Below are 20,612 nucleotides of genomic sequence, written 5' to 3'. Positions count from 1 at the left end.
CATATAAGCAATATATGATATTTGTCTGACTTACTTCACTCAGTATGACAATCTCTAGGTCCATCCATGTTGCTGCAAGTGGCATTATTTCTTCTTTTTTATGGCGGAGTAGTATTCCATTGTATATATGTACCGCATCTTCTTTATCCATTCATCTGTCGATGGACATTTAGGTTGCTTCCACGTCTTGGCTATTGTCAGTAGTTCTACAATGAACACTGGGGTGCATGCACCTTGTTGAATTATAGTTTTCTCCAGATATTTGCCCAGGAGTGGGATTGCAGGATCGTTTGGTAGTTCTATTTTTAGTTTTTTAAGGAACCTCCATACTGTTCTCCATCATGGCTGCACCAGTTTACATTCCCACCAGCAGTGTAGGAGGCTCCTTAAGCCCTTTTTTCAATTTGAAAATTGTCTTCCATAACATGAAGTCAAAAGGCTATGGCATGGCAGACCCTTAAAGAAAACCTAGATATTTGATTTCTAGTTTTAGGCACTTAGAAAGTATAGCAGTGAATATTGCCACCAGTACTTTAAAATTAGCACCCCTTAAATGTTTTCTGTCCCCAATATGTACCTTAAAATATTCATTCTTAACTCTTCTATAGAGGGTGTGGGTGTCTCAGGGCCATCTCTAAAGATAGTGCACAGGACACCTGTTCCAGCTGCTGCCTTCCCAGCCTTGTAGTGTGAGGGAATTTGAATAAAATAAGCGAGGAGTTGGGATGAAAGCAAATTCCCTGGCTGTATCTTAGCAAAGGGGTGGGAGTAGGATTGGAAGAGGAAGATTAATGGCTATGTGTGAATGTTTATGCACATCATGTCTTTATCAGGTCTAGCTGCTATCCAGAGCGAGGTATTTTTACAATCACATTTTAGACAAAGTAGTAGAAAATAGAATGTACTACTCATCAGGTTTGTGGAAGTTTGATAACTCAGAATTTGGAGCAATGAAAAACTCACCAAAGAAAAGATCATCAGTTTGGATATATAAAATTGAAGACTTGTTCACAATGGAAAAATAATATAACAGACTGGGGGAAATGCTCATATCAAGTGTGACTGAGGGTTAACATCTGTGATACTGGAGGACTTCTCGCAAATTAATGAGGAAAAAACTGTCAAGATTTAGAACATAGGTGGACAGAGAATTTTAGCAGGTAAGGAATACAATTAGTAATAAAAATGGGTATCAAAGAAGTGCATTTTAAATCAGCCTTGGGTTACCCCTTCTATTCTCTCAGAAGTACTGGAAATTAAGATAATTCCCGATTCCAGCAAGGTTTTAAGGGATTGGGGCCATTTTCTGATTTCTGTTTCTTATGCTGTAGCTACCCCCAGCCACTGCCTTTGTCTCAACATGACATATGACTCTTCTGCCTCGTCCAAACTGCATCTTTCACCTCTTCCTCCTGGCCTCTGTCTTCTCTCGAGAGCAGCAACCGGCTAGGAGCAGGGTGTCCCACCCGACCCAGTGCTGCTGCTGAGCCACCCTCTGAGTTGACTCAGTACCATGCTGTGGTCTTGGGTGTATGAGTCAACCCCTGCCACCTGTCTGGGGGGTTCCTGAAGTTAGGGGTGGGCGATTGTGCCTCAGAGCCTGGCGCACAGAAGCTGTTCAACCACATGGTCTCTCTCAAAATTCATAGCTGTACAGCTGAATGTCTCTTCTGAAATTCTGGCTGAGAGCCAATGGTTAGAGGAATGAGATGGGCTAAGAGGCCACTGCCGTGTCCCAGACAAGAGGGGGTGGCTTACATCAAGGCAGTGATGACAGAAATGGGTGGCAAGGTGCATATTTGGGACAGTTTCCTGTGTAGTCTTAGTGACAGAGTTGATGTGTAGGGGTAGGGAGGACGAGGAATTGTAGATCGATGTTTCTTAAATTTTAGTGTGCATATGAATCACCTGGGGATTTTGTTTAAAGGTAGCTCCTGATTCAGCAGGTCTGGGGTGGTGCCAGAGACTCTGGGATTCCAGGAGGTGAGCCGCACCGTTGTCCGTGGACCAGTCTTTAAGTAGCAAGGGTGAGATAACTTGAGTTTCAGGCTCCAGTGCCTAGATGATAATGTCTATATCAGAAATGGGAAACACAGGAGAAAAGAAAGGGCGGGGAGGCCCTGGGAGATGGAGTGAAGTCCTTGTGGGACGTTCAGGTTGAAAATTATAGATAGCTGGACCCTTGGATCTTCAACTCAAGAGAAAATCAGGCCTAGAGATACAAATTTGGGAATCAGCACTTCATCAGTTATAGTAAGTAAAAGCCACGAGAATGAATGACACTACCTGCAAGAAAGAGATAAAGGTATTATTAGAAAATATGCTTATTCCTGCTTGCGAGAATTTTAATGTTCCATTTAAGTCACTTTATAAACCAGCAGTGTGGAGGAAATTGGATAGGTGAGCCTCCTGCATGTGAACAAGCTGTAGGTATAAATTCAGAAGTGGAGAAGTCTTCTTTGGAAAACCCCTTGAGTCCTTGGTAATGACCATAGATCAGGTTAAGTATTCCATAGATCAAGTTTAAAAAGCATTGGAGTACCTTCTCAGGAAAATTCATTCATACAAACAAATATGTATTAAACATCTTCAAATGCCAGCCACTCTTCTGATCTCTGGGCTTAAGATAACAAATAGAATGTATCCCCAACACGGCAGAGATTATAGGGGAGATTGGCGAAGTGGGTTCCATGCAGTGCGATGCATACTGTGGTGGGGAAGTGTGGCAGGGCCACACGACTCAGTATGGGGACAAGGGACAGCTTTCCTGTGGAAGCAGCATTTAAACCGAGACCGGTGAAGTCCGAGCGGAGGTGACCACGAAGAGGACGGGAAGGGCATGACAGCAACGACTTGGAGGGGAGAAGGCCCTGCAGGTTGAAGGAGGGTGGTATGGCTGGACCACAGAGTGTGGGGAGGGAGAGTTGTGAGGGATGAGGCTGGAGAAGGGAACAGAGTCCATGATGAGGCCCTTTCCCCCTGGGACCTGGTGGAGGGTGGAGGGAGAAAACGATGTACTTTCCAAAGGAAAAAGTATTATTCTGCCTGGGGGTAGTTCAAACAATAGTCCTATGCATATGGTTTCATAAGGCTTTTATGGACTGGCCTAGTAATGGAATGACTCATAGTAACATTGTTTCTGTAGGAAAATGTTTTGGGCTTCAAAACTTACAATTTAACTTCCAAAAAAAAATTTTTTTTCACCATTTGGGGACTGCTTGGATAGGCATACAACTCTAGTGCCTTTTGTTATTTGTGCTCCAATTGTGCTTTCTCTGGTATTTATCTGTGTGGCTACAGTGTTGATTTTCCACCCTCTGATAGGAATCAAAGGAATCATTCCACAGATGGAGGAACAGGTTTAGAAAATATGTGGAAATAAAGATAGAAATCTTTTTACAAGTTGTTCTGTTTTCAGAGTGTTTGTTCTTTAAAGTTAAGGATTACTCCATAAACTATATTGTGGTGTAGTGTTGTGTACTATGAAAGTATGGAAAATAAAACTGACATGCAAATTGTAAACAGAAAGTAAGAGAGATTGGTAGGGTTTCACTATTGAAGTCAAACGGAATGCTGAAGGTAAACAGTACACTGATAAAATACCTGTCTTTCAAAAATACTTTAATAACCATGAGCTTAGCTTACTTAGCACCATCATAATTATCATCATCATTGTCTTCATTACTAGCTACTGTCATCATTAGAAATACTAGATTTTTTTTTTAAGCAGAAAAGAACTGTTAAGGCCAGTCTCTTTATAAAATAGAACTACATGAGCTTCATTTTGTTTAATAAGTGGAACTTAAAGCTGAAACTCCTTCAAATTCCCAGGTCTCCAGTAGGCCAAGTTAATTTCATCCACACCCATCTTGTGAAAATCTTTCTTTCTGTATTAGTTAGAATGCTTTCAGCTGACAAATAACTGAAGACTCAACTGTGAACAACTTAAATAATAAGTAAATTTAATGATCTCATATAACTAGAAATCTGGAAGAAAGATGGTTTTATAGTTGGTTCATGTAGCAGCTAACTGCTGTCATTAGGCTCTTGGGATCTTTCTGTCTTTCTGTCCTGCTATCATGATAAGTTAGCTTTTGTCCTCAAGCTTGTCCCTTCCTGGTCTCAAGATGGCAGGCAGCTTTAGCTCCAAGATTGACATCCTCATATCAAAGCACCCAAGACTGTAAGAAGAGGTGTCTCTTGTCTTGGTTCGGGCTGCTATAACAAAATGCTATATACTGGGTGGCTTCAGCAACAGACATTTTATTTCTCACAGTTCTGGAGTCTGGGAAGCCCAAGATCAAGGTGCCTGAAGATTTGATTCTTCATGAGCTTGCAGACAACTATCTTTTTCCTGTTTCCTCACACGGCGGAGAGAGAGAGCTCTAGTCTCCTATATTATAAGGACGCTAATCCCATTTTGGGGCTCCAAGCTCCTAAACTAATCTAACCCTAATAGCCTCCAAAGACCTCACCTCCAGATACCATCACATTGGGGATTAAGGCTTTACATAGGGTTTTGGGGGGGCACAAATATTCAAGCCATAGCATCTTTCTTTTCAGAGAGAAAAAGAAGAAGCCTCCCAGAAGACTTGACTTCACTAGCCAAATTTACATGATACATCCCATTTCTAAACCAGTCAGTGGCAAGAGATAGAGAAGTCCAGTGACTGGCTTTGGCTACTCAAGATTCATGGCCCTCCAGCCCTCCTCTCAGAGAAGAACAAACTTAGGATTCTGGTATCCAGGATGGAGAGCGGACTGGTGAGGCCAGCCACTCGTGTCCACCATCCCTTCCAAGACTAGCTCCTCTGCCTGGGCTCTGAATCCTGTTTTGCACTTGGAGGACTTTATTCTGTTCATCATGTTTTCTCATCTTTATTTTTAGTCTGTCTCCTCTTTCTCTTCAAGCTTATTGAAAGAAGGGTCTATGCGTGCTGTCTCCATTTCTTTTCCTCCGGTTTATTCCATAGATCTCCTGTAACCTGGATTCTGCTGCCCCTGATAGGAAACCTCCCCTTCTGTCATAGGTGCCCACCCAGTTGCCTGGGCCTTTGCCAGTATTACCGCTAGTGTTTTGCAAGACCAGCGCTTCTCCAGGTTTAGCGCGTACACCAGAATCATTTGGAGGGTGATGAAAATACCTGGGTTCCATCCCCAGAGCTTCTAAATCAGTAAGTCTGAGCCGGGGCTTGTAGAGCTGAGCTGACTCAACGTCTCTGCGGACATTTGATGTTATTGATTTTACTACCACTTTCTGAGTTTCAGAACTCAGAATTACTCTCAAACCTGCACTTGTTCCTTTTGTATTTTTTTTTTTAATTGATGAATGGCAGCGTCCTTTTTCTCATGTAAGAAACCTGGAACTCACCATGATTCTTTATTCTTCCTTTACCCCCATGTACAGTCGGTTTATGTTCCAGACTCTAAATGTCCCTCCAGTGCATCATTTCGTCTCCATCCTTATTGTCTCTGCTTTAGTTTGAGCCGTATCTTTTCACCCATATTGCTGTAATGCTCTTTAAAAGTGCTTGTCCTGTCTCCAATCTCAGACTTTCTCTTACTTATACTTCATACTGTTGCAGAGTGATTTTTTTTTTTTTTTTTAATGCAGGTCTAATCACATTATTCCTGAGCTCAAAATCCTTTGGCCTCCTACACCTTCCAGATAAAATCCAGACTCCCTCCCATGCCAGCAGAGGGCTTCAGACCTGGGTCTCTGCCTGCCTGGCTAGTGTTTGCTTCTCTCACGTCTGTACTTCTCCTGGGCGTTAGTACCTGAACCTGCCATGATTCTGAGTTCTCTTGAGCTTTTGAGCCTTTGCATGCTTTCTCTTTGACTGAAACACTTCTCTTTCTCCCTTCGCTGCTTATCTTCCAGGACTTAGCTCAGGGACGCCTCTACTATCACCCTGCTTCCCTGGTCCCTTTTCTGTCCCTGGGAGTTAGATGCCCCTTTTCGGTACAGCCATGGAGGTATGTAAATTGTACTCATTTAGCTCTTAAACACACTGCTCAATTCTGGAGGTTTATTTGGTGCTTATCCTCCTCTAGACTCTAATTTCTTTCAGGACAAAGACTGTACTTTTCATCTGTTTCTTAATATAGTTCCTAACATAATTAGTCATTGTTTGTTGAGTGATTGAATGCTAAGGACCATTTTTAGTGATAGAAACTAGTCATAAAACCCAATCTGGAGAACTGAGGGCCCAATCTGGGGAACAAATTGGAGGGTGACAAAAACACTAGGCTTTACATCTAGTTGGATTTGTTCAAGATTCTGGAGGAATTGGTATTTCTTGGAGTCTGTGACAGGGCAGGGATGGGAGTTGGTGATGTATTGTACAAATCACTTCAGTGATATTCAGACTAGGTGGCCATTTTCATTTCCTTGATGATTTGGATGAAATTTGGAGATATGACTGCGAAATTTGGAGATACGAACATCCGATTCCAATGTTATATAACATATACCGTATATACCTATGTCTATATCTATATTTATATCTATATATAGATGTAGACATATTTGTTTATTTGGTTGTTCTTTGAGAAGTTTATGCAAACTTAAATTACGGTTGTCGCAAAGCTGCCATCTTTGCGATATGTAAATTTTATTTTAGAATTTTAAAGGTTAGCTTATTCATCCATTGTTCTTGAAAAATACATATCTGCCAAAAATTTTATAGTAGTTGTATGTTCCAAGCCTGCATTGTCCATGTGATAACCTCCAGCCACGTGTGGTTATTTAAATTTGAATTTAAATTTGTTAGAATTAAAATCAATTAAAAATTCAGTTCCTCAGTCGTGCTGGCCACATTTCAAGTGCTCAGTAACTGTATGGGACAGTGAAAATATAGGATATTTCATTATTATATTGACAATAATTTAGTCAGATGATTAGCATATAACCTCAAATTCCTGTTGTTTTTTTTTTTTTTGCGGTACATGGGCCTCTCACTGTCGTGGCCTCTCCCGTTGTGGAGCACAGGCTCCAGACACACAGGCTCAGCGGCCATGGCTCACGGGCTTAGTTGCTCCGCGGCATGTGGGATCCTCCCGGACCAGGGCACGAACCCGTGTCCCCTGGATCAACAGGCAGACTCTCAACCACTGCGCCACCAGGGAAGCCCCTCAAATTCCTGTTTTTTAAAAAAATCCAAAAATGTCCCTTAAAAAGTGTTTTTATTATAAAATAAAACAAAGGTATGAAAATCACCCAAACCAGATATATGATTTAATGAATTATTACAATGCCAGTAGCACCCAGGTCAAGAATTAGAACTTCATGAGTCACCCTTGAAATTCTTCCTTGTGTCCTGTGTCAATCACAACCCTCTCTTCTCTCATAAGTAAGCATCATCCCAAATCTTCATAGTAATCACTTGCATTTTTCTTTTTATAATTTATGGATCCAGTTTGTTTCCTTCAACACTATAGTTTGGTTTTAACCAAAGTAAAAACATTTTTATTCAGATACAATTTCCATGCTGTAAAATTAATCCATTTAAAGTATACAATTCAGTGGTTTTAGTGTCTTCTCAGAATGGTACAACCATCACCACAGTCTAGGTTTTAGAACATTTTTGTCACACCAGAAAAAAACATATACCCCTTAGCAGTCATTCCTCCTCCCCATCCTCCCAGTCACCCCAGCCCTGGCAACCATTAATCTATTTTCTGTCTCTATAGCTTGCTTATTCTGACTTTTCATGTAAATCAAGTCACACAACATGTGGTCTTTTGTGTCTGACTTCTTTCACTTAGTGTAACACTTTTGAGGTTCATCCATGGCATAGCATATATTAGTATTTTATTCCTTTTTGTTGCTGAAGACTATCCCCTTGTACGGATATGCCACATTTTGTTTATCCATTGATCAGCTGATGGACGTTTGGGTTGTTTGCACTTAGTGGCTATTATGAATAATGCTGTTATGAGCATTTACATACAAGTTTTTGTGTGGATGTATGCTTTCATTTCCCTTGAATATATAGTTAGTAGTGGGAATTGCCGGGTCAAGTGGTACTCTATGGTTTATCCTTTTGAGGAACTGCCGAACTGTTGGAAAAACAGAGGCTACACCATTTTGCATAACCAACAGCAATTAGAGGGTTCCGGTTTCTCCATATCTTCATCAATATTTGTTATTATCTCTTTTTCATTATATCCATCTTAAAGGGTATAAAGTAGTATCTCATTGAGTATCTAATTGACTGTAAATGTATTATGGTTTTCTTTTTTTTAATTTTAATTTTAAAAAAAAATTTAATTAAAAAAATTTTTTTAATTAAAAAAATTTAATTAAAAATTATTTATTGTTTAAAAAAAGATATTTATTGTTGGGTCTTTGTTGCTGTGCACGGGCTTTCTCTAGTTGCTGCGAGTGGGGGCTACTCTTCGTTGTGGTGCGCAGGCTTCTCATTGCGGTGGCTTCTCTTGTTGCGGAGCACGGGCTCTAGGCTCTAGGGTTCAGTAGTTGTAGCATGCGGGCTCTTGAGCGCAGGCTCAGTTGTTGTGGCGCATGGGCTTAGTTGCTGCACGGCATGTGGGATCTTCCCAGACCAGGGCTTAAACCTGTGTCCCCTGCATTGGCAGGTGGATTCTTAACCACTGCGCCACCAGGGAAGTCCCTGTATTATGTTTTTCATGTGCATTTCCCCAGTGGCAAATGGCGTTGAGCATCTTCTTAATGTGTTTATTAGCCATTTGTAAATGTTCTTTGGAGAAACATCTATTCAAATCCTTTGCTCATTTAAAAAATTTAAATTATAGTTATAAAATAATGATAATTTTGATTATATAATTGTTTACTTTTTTGTTAAAGACTTACAAAAGTTCTTTATGACTGATACCAGTCCCTTTTCAGATATATGATTTACAATTATTTACTCCCATTCTGTGTCTTTTCCCCCACTTTCTTTTGTTGTTTTTTTTTTTGTGTGTGTGGTACGCGGGCCTCTCACCGCTGTGGCCTCTCCCGTTGCGGAGCACAGGCTCCAGACGCACAGGCTCAGCTGCCATGGCTCACGGGCCCAGCTGCTCCGCGGCCTGTGGGATCTTCCCGAACTGGGGCACGAACCCGTGTCCCCTGCATCAGCAGGTGGATTCTCAACCCCTGCGCCACCAGGGAAGCCCTCCCCCACTTTCTTTATAGTATCATTTGCAGTACAAAATATTTTAATTTAGATGGATCCCAATTTATCTATTTTATCTTTTGTCACTTGTGCTTTTGGTATCATATTTAACAAACCATTGCCTAATCCAAGACCATAAAGATTTACTGCTCTGTTTTCCTCTAAGAGTTTTATAGTTTTAGCACTTACATTGAAGTCTCTGATCCATTTTTAGTTAATTTTTATGTAAGAAAAGGTCCAACTTTATTTTTTTTGCATTTGGACATTCAGATGTCCCTGCACCATTTGTTGAAAAGACTGTACTTTGTCAATTAAATTGTTTTGGATGGCACTCTGTCACAATTGATTATAAATGTAAGAGTTTATTTCTGAACTCTTAATTCACTTCCATTGTTTTACATGTTTGTCTTTATGTCAGTACCATAATGTGTTGATCACTGCAACTATATAGTAAGTTTTGAAATTGGGATATGTGAATCTTCCAACTCTGTTCTCCTTTTTAAAGATTGTTTGGCTATTCTGGGTTCCTTGCATATCTGAATGAGTTTTAGGATGTTTTTTAATTTCTGCAGAAAAGGCAGCTTGGATCATAATAGTAATTGTGCTGAATATGTAGACCAATAAGAGGAGTATTGATATCCTAACAATATTAAGTCTTAACAACCCATGAATGTAGCATGTTTTGTCTTTAATATTTTCCAACGTTTTGTAGTTTCCAGTGAGTGAGTCCTGTACTATTTTTGTTAAATATTGAATATATTCCTGAGTATTTTATTCTTTTTGATGTGATTGTAAATGCAGCTCTTTTCTTAATTTCATTCTTTTATGTTTGGGTTGGTCATTGCTGTTGTATAGAAATAGATTGAATTTGTATGTTAATCTTATATCCTGCAACCTTGTTGAACCTGGTTATTTGTGTTTAATGGTTTTTTTTTTTTTTAGTTGGTTCCTTAGGATTTGCTACAAATTCATATCATCTATGAATAGAGATAGTTATACTTATTCCTTTCTGGATGCTGATTTTGTTTGCTTGGTTTTTTTTCTTACCTAATTACAATGGTTAGTTACACCTGCAGTGAAATGTTGAGTAGAAATGGTAAGAAATAGAACATTGTATTCTTGTTCCTAATTTTAGGAGTGATCCATTCAGTCTTTCACCATTAAGTATAACATTAGCTGTGATTTTTTTGTGTGTGGTTGCCCTTTGTCTGGTTTAGGAAGTTCCTTTCTATTCCTGGTTTGTTGAATGAGTTTTATGACAAGACTGTTGGATTTTGGAAAATGCCTTTTCTCAATTGATATGATCATGTGGCTTTTATTTTATTAATTTGGTTTGCTAATATTTTGTGGAAGATTTTTGCATCAATAGCTATAAAGAATATTGGTCTGTAGATATCTCATGATATCTTTGTCTGGCTTTGATATCAGAGTATTGCTGGCCCCTGGCCCCATAGAAGTATTATCTCCTTTTTTTTTTTTTTCTTTCTGTTTTGGGGAAGAGTTTGTCAAAGATTGGTATTAATTCTCATTTAAATGTTTGGTCGAATTTACCAGTGAAGTCCTTTGAGTCTGCACTTATATCTGTTGGAAGTGTTTTTAATCACCAGTTCAATCTCTTGCTATAAGCCTTTTTAGATATTCCGTTTTTTCTTCAGTTTTAGTAGTTTGTGTTTTTCTAGGAATTTGTTCTTTTCCTCCAAGTTATCCACTTTGTTGTTGTACAGATGTTCATAGTATTCCTTTATAATACTTTTTATTTCTGTATAATGTCCTTTTATTCATTTGTAATTTTTGTGTCCCCTCTTTTTTCCTTGGTCACTATAACAAAGGGTTGTCAATTTTGGGGATCTTTTCAAAGAAACAATTTTTGTTTTCATTGATTGTCTTTCATGTTTTTCTATTCTTTATTTCATTTGTTTGCATTTTAATCTTTATTGTTTCTTTCTTGCTGCTTGCTTAGGTTTAGATTGCTCTTTTTTCTTGGTTCTTAAGATGGAAGTTTAGGTTATTGATTTGAGATCTTTCTTCTTTTATAATATAGGCATTTACAGCTATAAATTTTCCTCTAAGCACTGCTTTCTTTAGCTACATCCCATAGATTTGGGATGTTATATTTTAGTTTTCATTCATCTCAAGGTATTTTCTAATTTCCTTTATGATTTCTTCTTTGTTTCATTGGCTACTTACAAGTGTATTGTTTTATTTCCATGTGTTTGTGAATTTCCAAAATTTCCTTCTGTTACTGATTTCTGATTGCATTCCATTGTGGAATGGATTTTAGTCACATGGTTTTAATCACTTTAAATTCTTGAGGATTGTTTGTGGCCTAGAATATGGTCTCTTTTAGAGAATGTTTCATGTGCACTTGAGAAGACGGCCTTGTGTTGTTGGGTCGAGTGTTGTATAGATGTCTGGCAGGTCTAGTTGGCTTACACTTTTATTCCAATCTTCTATTGCCCTGTTGTTTTTTTTCCTGGTTTTTCCATCTAGTATTGAAAGGGGATAAGAAGTCTATTATCATTGTTGAATTGTTTATTTATTCTTTCAATTCTTCTTCCTCTGTTGTTCTTGTAGCTTTACCGCCTATTTTGGTTGATTTTCTTATACTTGCTGTTTCATAGTGTGTCACTTTCTATCCTTTTACTTTCAACCTATTTGTATCATTGAACCTACTGTCTCCTGTAGACAGTATATAGTATATAGTTGGGTTTTTAAAAATACAATCTGATAATCTCCACCTTTTGATTGGATTGTTTAGTCTATTCACATTTAATATTATTGATATGGTTGGATTTACACCTGCCATTTTACTTTTTGTTTTCCATAGGTCTTATGCCTTCTTTTGTTCTTTTTTTTAACTGTCCTCTTTTGAAATAAGTGAATCTCTTCCAGTGTGGTATCTTAACTCCTTTAATAATTTTTAAATTATACATTTTGAATTAGTTTCTTAGTGTTTGCTCTAGGGCTTACAATATAGCTCTTAGCTTAAGAGAATCTACTTCTGATTTTTACCTACTTTCAGCAAAATTAAGAAACTCCTCTCCTGTATAGCTCTATTTCTCTCTCCTTTTTTTTTGCTACTACTGTTATCCATATTACGTCTATATATTGTAGAAACCCAACAACATATTATTATAGTTTTTCCTTTATGTAAGTCTTTTAAAGAAGCTGAGAGAAGAAAGGAGAGCAGGTGCATATTTATGGATTAGTTATATTAACTTTTCTACTTTTCATCCACCTTATATATTCTGTGGGTCTGAGTTACCATCTGGTGTTATTTCCCTACTCCAGCACAAGGCAGGTTTGCTCTCATCTGCTTCCTCTGTGTTACTATCATCAAATATATAAAATATTACATGTTGTTACTAGCCCAACAATACACTTGTATGCATACTGTTTCATTAAATTGCTCTTTAAATCAGTTAAGAGAAGGGGGAGAAATATGCAATTGTAGTCTCTTTTATAATTATGTACATAATTATTGGCAGTCTGTTTTTTGTGTGCATTCAAACTACTGTTTGGTGTCATTTGCTTTCAACCTGAAGAACTCTTTTCAGTATTTCTTATAAAGCAGATCTCCTAGCAACAAATTCTCTCAGTTTTTGTTTTTCTGGGAATGTCTTGGTTCCACCTTCGTGGTTGAAAGATAGTTCTGCTGGACGTAAGATTCTTAATTCAGTTTTTTATCTTCAGCGTTTTGAATCTTCAGTCCTACTGCATCCTAGTTTCCTCTGCTTCTGATGAGACGTCAGCTGTCAGTCTTATTGGGGTTCCTTGTATGTGACGAGTCATTTTTCTCTTGCTGATTTCAAGACTTTTTTCTTTGTTTCTGAACATTTTGATTATATTTTGTCTGGGTGTAGATCTCTTTATATGTACCTGGTTTGGAGTTGGTTGAACTTCTTAGATGTGTAGATTACTGATGTTTTTCATCAAATTTGGGAAGATTTCAGCCGTTATGTATGTCTTCGTTCTGTGCCTTTCTCTTTTTCTGCGGTGCTCTGTTCATTTTATTTCTTTTTTGTTTTTTTTCGGTACACGGGCCTCTCACTGCTGTGGCCTCTCCCGTTGCAGAGCACAGGCTCCGGACACGCAGGCTCAGCGGCCATGGCTCACGGGCCCAGCCGCTCCGCGGCATGTGGGATCTTCCCGGACCGGGGCACGAACCCGTGTCCCCTGCATCGGCAGGTGGACTCCCAACCACTGTGCCACCAGGGAAGCCCCAACTTGCCCTTTTTGTTTTTTTTTTTTTGCGGTTCGCGGGCCTCTCACTGTTGTGGCCTCTCCCCGTTGCGGAGCACAGGCTCTGGACACGCAGGCTCAGCGGCCGTGGCTCACGGGCCCAGGCGCTCCGCGGCATGTGGGATCTTCCCGGACTGGGGCACGAACCCGTGTCCCTGCATCAGCAGGCGGACTCTCAACCGCTGCGCCACCTGGTGCTCTGTTCGTGTTTCTTCATTCTTTTTTTCTCTCTATTCTTCAAATTGTATATAATCTCTATCAGTTTATCTTCAAGCACTCTGATTCTTTCTTCTTCCAGCTCATGTCTACTGTTGGGCTCCTATAGTGAATTTTCCATTTCAGTTATTGTACTTTTTCAGTTATTGTACAATTCCAAAATTTCTATTTGCTGCTTTTTTCCTGTAATTTCCTTATCTTTATTGATATTCTCTATTTGCTGAAACATTGTCCTTATACTTTTCTCTAATTCTTTATACATGGTTTCCTTTAGTTCTGTGAACTTATTTGTGATAGCTGATTTGAAGTCTGTATCTGTTAAGTCTAACATCTGGGCCCCTTTAGAATCAGTTTGTATTGCCTGCCTTTTTTTCCCTGAAAATGGGTTTGCTGCTTCTTTGCACATTTTGCAATATTTGTTGAAGACCGGGCATTTTAAATAACATGTAGCAACTCTGTGTAGGGATCACCTTGGGAATGGGGGTTAATACCGTTTGCTTGGTTATTTATATATATTATTAGTGACTTGGATGAACTGACTGTGTGAAAGCTGTTTCCCCCAGTGGACAACATTGGATGTCTCTACTCAAATTTATTTTCTTGTTTTTTTCTTTTATCTTTACTACCCAAGGGTTACCCCATGGTCAGATAAGCCACTCATTGGTTAAAGGCTGTGCTTATACCCTCCTAGCCAGTTAGAATTTTACTCTTTACCATTAGACATGCATGTGGCTTGAAGAGTGCTATCATAGTTGAAAGAGTTTAGGTATTACCCAGTCATACAGTTCATAAAGGAAAGGCAGGATAAATTCTTGAGCTTTTTCTTTGATTTAATGGTTTTTAAGACGATTAATTGGTTCTCTATCATCTCTTGAAGATGGCCAATTATTAAAAAAATTATGAACTCTTAGAATTAAACATTTGATGGGTTTTAATCCATTTCAGTTATTAGCATTAATGAAGCTCAAATTATTCCATCTTTGGCCAGTGGGAGCCTTTTGAGATTGGCTCCTGAGTCCTAGAATTAGCCATTTCTCTAAGAAGCTCTGGTCTCTAAGGGATGCTCAGTGATGCTAGATTGGCCTTTGTTTGTAGGCCTTTTCTATAATCAGAGTTAAGAAATATATGTACATATTTAAGATAAAATAAAATACCTCACAAGGTCATATTGATGCTTCTAATTAAAACTCTAGACTACAGTGTATTTGAATCTTCCTTCTATATCTCCTTTTCTCTGTGCCAAGAATCCTGGTTTTTCAGACACAAGTGATTATAGAATTAGAAAATCCCATAATTATTCATTTATTTTTATCCCATATTACACATGCAATAGTCTCAGAATGACAACAGTAATACTACTGAAAACATTAAAAAGCATACTTTTGCTTATACTCTCACCATCTTTACAGCATTTAGGATTGGCAGTGTCTTCTGAGACATTGTTTGTTTAGCAAAATGAAATGTTTGCTTAGCAACATTTTAGAGCACCTTCTCTTTCTCAGACTCCCTGCTAGAAAGGAGGAAGAGACAAAACCTTGTTCTCTAAAAGCTGGGTTGTTGGGTTATATGGTGTCATTCTGGTATAGGAAGGCATGGCCCCCAAATCTGGGTTTTTATTCTTCTTTAAAGGTACTGTTAATGATGTAATTGCATACTTCCTAAAATAAAACTGTTTCATTTTCTGCTCTTATCAGGGAGCAGCTTCCATTGGGTGGAGATGCTTGATACTTCCTAATCTCTCTTGCCTAGTATATTAGTCAGGTTGTGCAGAGAAATACAACTAACAGAAGATATATCTATGTATGCTATCACAGCTTTTGTGGATGCACTATAGATAGATGGGTGGATAGATAGATAGATAGAAGAATAGGATATACTAGCTAGCTAGATAGATAGGGAGAGAGAGTTAGATTTTATGTTAAGGAACTGGTTCACATGATTGTGGGAGCTGGCAAGTGTGAAATTTGTGGAGGAGGCCAGCAGGCGGAAATTTTAGGTAAACGTTGATGATGTAGTCTTGAGTCCAGAATTTGCAGGGCAGCCCAGCAGACTGGAAACTCAGGCAGGTTTCTGTGTTGCAGTCTTGAGGCAGAATTGCTTCTTTCTTGGGAAAGTTCAGTCTTTGCTCTTAAGGCCTTCAACTGTTGGTTGAGGCCCACCACATTATGGAGAGTAATCTGCTTTAAAGTCAACTGACTGTAAATGTTAATCACATCCACAGGGACACTCACAGAGACACATAGACTAGTGTTAGACCAAACAGCTGGGCACCATAGTCTAGCCAAGTTGACACATAAACTTAACCACCAAGGTTAGGTTAACCGTTTAATTTATTGCCCAAACTGAGATTCTTTTGAGAATAAGAATTACTGAAAAATAATAAAATTGTATAATTTTATTTGTTGACTAACAGATTTATTTTTATTGTATTTAAAAAATAAGTTTATTTCTGAAAAATGTTAACATATTTCCATGTTGATATTTTTTAAAAAACCCAAAACATCACAACAAACATCACAACAAAATTATTTCATACTGATTTTTTTCAACTTTAGAAAGACCATAAATAGAATTCTCAGTAGAAGCCCATATACATTATTTAGTTTCTTAGTCATAATTTGTCTGTAGTACTGGGTCTCTGTATGTTTCTGAAAGGAATGTAGTTTTGAAACACAGTTGTATTGTTTTGTAAAATTATAGTCTTCAAAGTTTCATTTTACGATTACTAAACTTGAAACTTGATTCTTTTCAGTAGTTACTAATTGCTGTAAATCATAATCTTTAAATTTGAGAATATAATATCTGTGTAGATACTAAGGTACCTGGTAAGTTCAAAGCAAATTCTACTAAATTGAGGTCATTCTAAATTTTGATTTTTTTAAGTAGTTTAACAGGAAAATATTCCAGCCCATATATTTTCATAGGTACTGTCTTTTTACTCAATTTAGAGTACCTTTATTCAATGACATTTTTACAAGAGAAAGCTTGTTAGATAAGTTGTATTTATTTAGAAGTCTTCTGAACATTTTACCAAAATTTTTTTTAATTGTTTAAATTTTTATTCATTTATTTTTGGCCGCACTGCACGGCATGCGGGATCTTAGTTGCCTGACCAGGGATCGAACCTGTGCCCCCTGCAGTGGAAGCATGGAGTCTTAACCACTGGACCGCCAGGGAAGTCCCCCATTTTACCAAATTTAGATGCTGCTAGATTGTAAGCATTTGGAAGTCCATTTCATCCTGGTACAAAGTATAAACTTATCTAAGTAAAAAAACTGGTTCTCTGTATAAATTAAATCTGAATTAAAGATTTCCAACTGACAGAACAAAATGAAGCCAAGATTTAGAGTGCTCAGCTGAAAAAATTTCAGTGCTATTGATGATTTTACTAAGTGAGTCTTAAAAGCCTCAAAGATTTCTAAGATATGTAGCAACAAAAGAGAACAGGTATTGCCATGTTGGAGTATTTTTTTTTTTTTTTTTTTTTTTTTTTTTTTTTGTTTTTTGCGGTACGCGGGCCTCTCACTGTTGTGGCCTCTCCCGTTGCGGAGCACAGGCTCCGGACGCGCAGGCCCAGCGGCCATGGCTCACGGGCCCAGCTCTGCAGCATATGGGATCCTCCCGGACCGGGGCACGAACCCGTATCCCCTGCATCGGCAGGCGGACTCTCAACCACTGCGCCACCAGGGAGGCCCGGAGTATTTTTTTTTTATTCGACATTATCTTTGTCACACGAGTGACAGTTTGTGTGTGTGTGTGTGTGTGTGTTTAAATATTTGTCAGTTGTGATTGCTAGACTGTCACATCTTTGGTGGATGTAATTGTGGGATGCGTTTGCTTCTACTTTGGTCATATTTTGCCATTCATGTGGTACAGTTGTGAATAATATGTGAATCACAACCATGTCCAAGATTATTTCTGTGCCGTACTTTTTAAAATTAGTAAGACCATTGTTTTTTACTCTATGATTCTGTGCTTGACCAAAGTTTGTATTTGTGTATCTCTGTAAAATCAAATATAGTCTATCCTCATTATTTATAGATTCCATTTTGCGAATTCTCCCTACTCACAAAAATTTATTTGTAACCCCAAATCAGTATTCTTGGTCCTTTTGTAGTCATTTAGGGCCATATGCAGAGGAACAGAAAATTTGGATTGCTCAACACACTTGTTCCCAGCTGAGGTAAAGCAAGGCTTTCTTCTTTCAGCTTTCAAACTCTAAACAAGTATCCTTTTTGTAGTGCCACTTTTCTTTGTATTTTTGTGCTTCTTGTTGGTGATTTCACTGTTTACAGTGACTCCCAGGCGTAGTATATTGTATATTGTTCCTAAGTGCAGGAAGGTCATGACGTGTTGTATTTTACAGAGAAAATACGTGTCTTAAGTAAGCTTTATTCAGGCATGAGTTGGTGCGATGGCCTGTGAGTTCAATGTTAATGAATCCATAATATATATTAAATATAGTGTCTTTATACAGAAAGACACGTAACGCAGTGTTATGTTTGACCAGTTGAAGAAGAAGTTGTAGCCAGAGGCTCCCAGGAACCTAACTCTGTTTCTCCTTTAAGAGCAGTACTTTGGTATTTGCTAATTCAGTGTTCATGGTGACCTTATAGAACTTCATTGCTGCGGTTAATGAAAACTGACTATAATTGCATCTTTGTTGTTGAACTTCCTGAGTTTAAATAGCAGCTACAGCAATGTCAGGCATATCACATAGTACAGAATGAACTTCCAAAAGCTTTACTTTGATTCCATGAATTGGATGAAAACTATCAACCGATTATTGGAATTAACTGATTTCTATTTAATGTATCTCTTGACACTGATAGAAAGCTGGCATCACGTAAGTGTAAATTCCTTCTGCTAATAGAGCCAACAAAATAACAGCTGTCACTTAATTTTGACTATGTAAACAAGATACTTGGTAATCAGAACTGAGCAAGATTAAAGACTAGTCATTTGATCTAAATGAAAAGTCATGCTTTATAGAATAATATATAAAACATCTTCATCTGCTTTTCTTAAATTGGTATCTTTGAGCTAATCATAGTTGGGGCAGCAGCATTGAATATTTTTTCCACCTCCACCGAAGACTGCAGGATTTAGCTGTCCCTCGGCCTCTCCTGTCCAAGTGCACTTCCTTTTTCTGCCCATGGTTTGGGTGCTGACTTTGAGAACGAGGTGTCAGTTATAGCCCATCCAGAGAGAGGTCTTTCACATTTAACCACAGGTTAAATTGACAGTTGGATTCACTGCACGTGTATCTCACAGCACTCAACAAGATCAGGGCAGAGCCTGGAAGTAAATGTTCCGGCTTATTATAACACTCTCGTTAAAAAAAAATCGCTAGAAAGTGGAGAATCCAGGACAAATAATAAATTGGGGGGGGGGGGCACTGTGACAATGGACCTAAGTTGAGACTGTCTCAGTGAAACTGACACACATGGTCGCTTTACCAGACACGTGTCTTTTCAAAAATCTCCTAACCCCAAATTCCTGATTACTGTTTTCCCCTCACAAAGGCTGTGCCCTCAATGTGATTCACTTGTTTGTGACTACTTAGTAATTTCCACAGCATTATGCACATGGAAAAGAATGTGAAACATTCTTATTAGTCAGTTTTATTCATTGTGGCACTTCCTTCTTTCTAGAACATTTTCTGTTTATCTTAAAACGTATTAAATTTTGCATGCCTTCATTTTTAAACATTTTTAAAGACATGGAATAAATTTATGGTATTGTTCTTCCTTAAATTAGTTCTTTTGTTATCTTAATGAAAATATCATACAATAATTTTAAAAATTTGGGAATGAAAGGAATACAGTTGTTAACATATATTTGATAAAAATGGATTATCTGAATATGATTATGATAATACTTTATATTCTCTTACAGGATTAAATTAAAAGGATTTACCATACATCTTATGACTCTTTACTGGAGCCTTGGGAGATAGGTAAGTGACAAGCATTTTTTGAAGAGATATTTCTGAAACATTAAATGATTTGATCTCATAGGTTCCTGACAAAGTAGGCGATGAAGTATATCTTACTTCAGTGATTTAACTGTTTTTCTCCTCAGTGAAAATGGTAGAAATACCATGTTTACATGAATGTAATGTAACGTTCTCTGGTATCCAATAAATCATATTTTCCAGGGAGTCTTAGGTTTATTTTGTATAATAATTATACAGAGAACATTGTCAGTAGGAGAAACAAGTTAGGCATATTTCAAAACTTAAAGCCCTAAAAAAAATCGTTAAATGCAAGATGGTATCCTGGATTGTATCTTAGAACTGAAAAAAGACACCACTGAAAAACAGGTGAAATCCAAATAAAGTCTCTAGCTTAGTTAATAGTAGATGTACCAATGTCAGTTTCTCAGTATTGACAAATGGACCATGGTAGTGTAAGATGTTAACTTCAGGTGGAATTTGGTGAAAGGGACACAGGAACTCGGTAATATCTTTGCAACTCTTCTGTAAATCTAAAATTATTCCAAAATAGAAATTTTTCTTTAAAGCCAAAAAAAATCGAGATTTATTTGAAAATTGTAGTTTGGAAGTAGCTTTTCTGTGTAATAGTTTGAAAAATCAAAATACTTAATTACCTTTAGAAAAACCCAGATTCCGTGCATTAGAGATGCAGGGAAATATGTGACGATAGGTTTCATTTTTCAGTTCATGGGAGGCGTGGGATTTCATTTTCTTGACATTGGCCTGGTGTCCATGAACATCTCCTTGACCTTGGTTACAGACTTGCTCTTTGATTCCTGTAAGGTACTTGTGTGTTCTTTGGTGGTTTAGTACTGCTCTTTCTGTTAACATAAGCAGGCCCTTTCCATGGTTCCCAGTGTACTGCTTTTTTCTTTTTCTTTTCTTTTCTTTGATGTACTGTTACAGGCAAAAAGGCCAGTGATGTGACTCAGTGGTTTGGAGTTGAGACCCTTTTAGGGTGGTTTTGTTCAGTCACATCTACTTGAGCTTCTAGGTCAGGTGCTGGACTCAGCTGACCT

General features: G+C 38.1%; 1 protein-coding gene across 1 annotated transcript in view; it reads left to right on the top strand.

The window, feature by feature from the left end:
- The window catches only part of ZNF438 (zinc finger protein 438), a 166,929-nt gene that overhangs the window by 18,491 nt on the left and 127,826 nt on the right, over positions 1 to 20,612 (top strand). Inside the window, exon 2 of the mRNA XM_079698785.1 lies at positions 19,494 to 19,554. The gene's annotated coding sequence lies outside the window, so the exon portion shown is untranslated. The remainder of the gene's footprint in view (positions 1 to 19,493; positions 19,555 to 20,612) is intronic.

This window comes from Hyperoodon ampullatus (genome assembly GCF_949752795.1).
Source record: "Hyperoodon ampullatus genome assembly, chromosome: 3".
In the NCBI taxonomy this organism is placed as follows: Eukaryota; Metazoa; Chordata; class Mammalia; order Artiodactyla; family Ziphiidae; genus Hyperoodon; species Hyperoodon ampullatus.
The sequence above is the reverse complement of the archived record's forward strand: the minus strand, read 5'-3'. Positions and strand labels throughout refer to the sequence as shown.